The sequence below is a fragment of the Triticum aestivum genome, chromosome 2A (assembly GCF_018294505.1).
Source record: "Triticum aestivum cultivar Chinese Spring chromosome 2A, IWGSC CS RefSeq v2.1, whole genome shotgun sequence".
NCBI lineage: Eukaryota > Viridiplantae > Streptophyta > Magnoliopsida > Poales > Poaceae > Triticum > Triticum aestivum.
The window spans coordinates 14,626,793-14,631,334 of record NC_057797.1 but is presented as its reverse complement, the minus strand read 5'-3'; the positions used below and the strand labels follow the sequence as shown (position 1 = coordinate 14,631,334).

The 4,542-nt window shown below is 46.1% G+C and overlaps 1 protein-coding gene across 1 annotated transcript in view; it reads left to right on the top strand.

The window, feature by feature from the left end:
* LOC123184271 (probable amidase At4g34880) overlaps positions 1-4,542 on the top strand; it is a 13,153-nt gene that overhangs the window by 1,662 nt on the left and 6,949 nt on the right. The gene's annotated exons all lie outside the window — the stretch shown is intronic.

Here is a 4,542-nt window from a genome sequence, read left to right as displayed (position 1 = left end):
CGGCTCTTCCGGACCGCGACAAAAGGCTTTAGTCCCGGTTCTTGTGGCTGACCGGGACTAAAGGCCCGCCACGTGGGCGCCCGTGGTCCGTCGGGGCCGAGGACCTTTAGTCCCGGCTCTCGTGGCCAGCCGGGACTAAAGGCCTCCTCCGCAGGTTTAGGGTTTTAGCCCCCCTAAACCTGGTTTCTTTTTAATTTGTATTGTTTTATTTGTTTTATATTTTATTTTGTGTTTTATTTTATTTTTGATGAAGTTTCAGTACACATATTCTACGCTACTATATATATACATGCATATGAAATTTCAAACAAGAAGAATTCAAGAGGAATATATAATATATATATACAACTTTGAACAAGTTTCCATACACAATTACGATGGATGACCATATACAACTTCGAACAAGCAGTTTCAATCTTGGGTATGCATATAAATTTCTTCGTCCTCGGTATAGTGTTGTCCTTTAGGATCGATGACTTCCCTCATTAAAAATCCTGCTAATTCTTCTTGAATTGGTCGGAAGCGAGCTTCTGGACTAAGCCTCCTCCGCAAGTTATCCCTCGCGTTCCGCACGCTAGCTGATTCCTTTCGCTCAGTGGTTTCTCTCCGGATGTTCTCACAAACATAGTATCCACATAGATCGGTCGCCGGTGGCTGCTGATCCACATTAACTAACTTTCTGAAATCTAGCTCATGTTTGAATTCACCGACAATTTCTTCTGAGAACCGTCTCCAAACCCTACAGGGCAAAGAAAATCAAATGAATAAGGGAGTTATATTAGTTAGTTGATATTAGGAAATGAACGAAAGAGACCGATCGATATAGAGCTCAAATGATTGAAAATAATTACTTTTTCAGCATTTTTCTCATGTCGGCCCAATGCTTTGGATCCGAATCCTTAGAGTCGCTGATTAGAACTGTGGAGGTGTGAAGTTCAATATTTAGCAGAATCCAGTGGAACCTGCGGACACGTTACATGCACAGTCATGCATAACTCATCGATTAGACATACCATGCATGGAGTAAACAAAAGAGAATGGGCACAAGAGAGAAAACACTCACCCAAAATGGTAAGGAAATAGAATATGACTTTTGAGTTGATGCTTTGTAAGAAACTTGTACAGGTCTTTCTCCACGTCGTTGGGGTGATGTTTTAACACATGTCCATTAACGATATGTGGGTCAATGAACCCAACATCATGGATGTTTCTTATTTTGCATTCCCAAATCTTCATTCTGCATAATAGCGTACGAAACAATATAGTTAGGACAATATATATATATATATAGTGCAGGCAATAATGAAGAACGAGATGAGGTAGAAATAAATCACTTACAGAACGTAGCAACTCAGCATAGATTTGTCGAGGGCGCGCAGATTGAACAGCTGGAACAATTCACTCATATGAATTTCTACGGAGTACTGTTTGATCTGATGCTCATGTGTAACATTCGCACAAACATATTCTTTGTCGGCATATGTTATGAATTGCTTGTACCAACGTAGCAGCTTTCGCATTTGTTGTGGTAGACTATTTTCCTGCTCAGGCTCGACGAGAGGCCCCTTCCGCACATATTTGAATGCTATCTCACCTACAGGCGCATCCTCAAGGTCTAAGCAGGCACGAAGAGTCAAACCCATCTCGGACGCTTGTTGCATGGCACCCGCTACAGTCAATCCAAGTGCTGCCGCAGCTGCTATGATCTCGGGGTCCTTTTCCGGACCGGCTTTCACTATGAGCGGGGGGATCGATTGTTTCTTCTACATCCCGAGCTGGTCAACTTGTTTCCCGCTTTTTTTACTTTCTTCCTCCTTCAACATTTTTGCTTGCTTACGAAGTTCATGTCCATAGTCGTCAGGCATATTCAGCTTGGCTTGGGACGGTGTCGTCAAAAAATCCTTAGCCCACTTCTTTTGCTTCTCAGTGAATACTTGCTTGGGCTCAGGCTGTTTTTTCGCCTTCATATCCGCCTTCCATTTCTCATAATTAGCAGCCGCGGCCAATGTGAGGTCAGCTTCACTAAGTTCCCCAGGCCTTGGGAGGAGAGGCTTCAGTGATGGCTCCGGTACCCTTGTGGTCTTAGGTACATAAGGGTCCGGGTTAATAGTCCAGGAGCGGGTTTCCTTGCTGTCCGCCTGCTTCTGCTTCTTCGCCGGAGGTGGATTGGGGGGCGTCTGCTTACCCGCCGGAGGTGGATTGGGGGGCGTCGTACCCGCCAGAGGAGGATTGGGGGGCGTCGTACCCGCCGGATGTTGTGGATCGGGGGACGGCGTCGAATGGCGTGAAGGAGGTGTAGGTGAACCACCACGACCACCACCACCGCCACCACCGCCACCACCACCACCACCATCGGAGGGGGGTGGACTTGCTAGCCTTGGCGCCTCGCCTGGAAACACTATGTACTTATTTTTCCATAGAATGAACTGGCGCTTGACATCTCCAAGTCTGCTCTCCCCTTCGGGTGTAGGTTTGTCAATCTCCAGGTCCTCAAACCCTTGGACTATGTCTTCCACCGTGACACGAGCATAGCCATATGCAATGGGGTTGTTGTGGTGGAGTGCTCCAGGTGTACAGGGTAAAGCACTGCCGCTAGCTACCTTCATGGAAATGTTCCCCACGGGATAATGCAGATCACAGTCTTTCATCTCCTTTACATCATCCACGGGGTAGTGAGGCTCCGGTGCACGAATCTCGATCATCGGTGCACTAGCACAAGGCGGGGCATCCGTGGAAGCCACGCTGCTTCTCCGCTGCTGGCTTCCGCGATCCGCTTCATGATCTTCATGCGGCCCTGCAGCCGATTTTTCTTTCATTAGTACATGCACGGTCTGCTTCAACTCATGGAGTTCCGATGCAAACTTCGTCATAAGATCTGCATCCCGGTCCGTCTTTCTCTTACGGCTTCTGTAACCGTACGGGTCATTGTCCTGGGAAAACCCTACTTTCCACGGAACTTTGCCTTTGCCTCGTACACGTCCTCCGTGTTCATCATTCCCGAGGGCTAAAGTCAGTGCGTCTTTCTCTCTGTTGAACTTGATCAAGCCCGCTTGAGCTTGGGTCATTGCGTCAATAAGGGCTTGGGTCGGAGCAAAGTGTCGATGCCGGTGAACACACTCCCCTGTCTCCCGGTCTAGCGACCCCCCATGCCCGTACCACCAGCTTTTGGCCCTTGGGTCCCATCCCTCTGTACCTAGAGGGATTCCTCGCACCCTCAGGTCCTCCTCCATCTTCTGCCACCTAGGGTCCGCAATGCGGTATCCTCCTGGCCCCATAACATGATGGTACTTTTTCTTACCCGCATTATCCTTTTTTTTTTATATTTCCTTGAAATGGTCCGATTGCTTTTGCCTCACAAATTCTGGTCAATCATCTTTCAGTTTCTCATGTTGTCCATTGAAATCCGGAGTCTTGCCCTTGTTGACATAGTCACGGGTTAAATTTTTCTTGAAGTTCCGGAATGCATCGGCCATCTTCTGAAGAGCGAACTCTTTAACTAGCCTCCTCCTCTGACGTCCACCCGGAACCTCGTTACCGAATTCATCGACTTTGTTGTATTCCGGAGGTAGAATGAAATGTTCCATAAGCTTTCTCCAGCAATCCTTTTTCGTTCTCTTGTCGACAAAACTGAAACCAAGACGTGCCTTCTTTGGCTCATTCCATTCCTGGACGGTAATCGAGACGTTGTCTCTAACAACGACTCCGCATTGGTTGATAAAACTTTGAGATGTGCTGTAGGGGCTTGCCGGTTTCACTGACAGACTCAATGGCATATGTTTCTCCTGTTCTCATCGCCTTGGATTTGCCACGATGCTTTGTCGTACTCGATCCGGATCCGGAGGGCTAAAAAAAGAAAGAGAGTCGCGCGCGTTAATATATATGTATTCACATTTCAGTAAGTTTGTATCACGAGAGGCTCTCAATGTATATATATACCTCGCCGGAGGTGGTTGTTGCTACTTGCAATTGGAGATCGTCGGTTGTTGACGGTTGACCTCCGTCGACAATGTCCGTTCCTTCACCTTCTTGATTATCGTCACCGGCAAGGTTCAGATAAGAAGAGACTACATCATCCTCTTGTTGCTCATCTTCTAAGCCCGGCACATAAGGAATCTCGTTGTTGATGATGCCCATTAAATAACGTTCAGCCTCCGGATCCCTAAGCGGCTCGGTTCTGTCGTCCGCCATATGTCACTCCTGCGTGTAGTAAAAATTCTTTAAGTGTAAAGGAATTAAAAAATAAGATTAAGGGGACATAGAGGAGGAGGAATTAAAAAATAAGATTTTTTAAGTAAAAAATCTTTTTTTCTTCTTCTTCCTTTCTTCTTCCTCTTTCTTCTTCTTCCTTTCTTCTTCTTCCTTTTTCCTTTCTTCTTCTTTCTTTCTTCTTCTTCCTTTCTTCTTCTTTCTTTCTTCTTTCCTTTCTTCTTCTTTCCTTTCTTCTTTCTTTCTTCTTCTTCCTTTTTCTTTTTTCTTTCTTTCTTCTTCTTCCTTTCTTCTTCTTTCTTTCTTCTTCTTCCTTTTCTTCTTATTCCTTTCTAT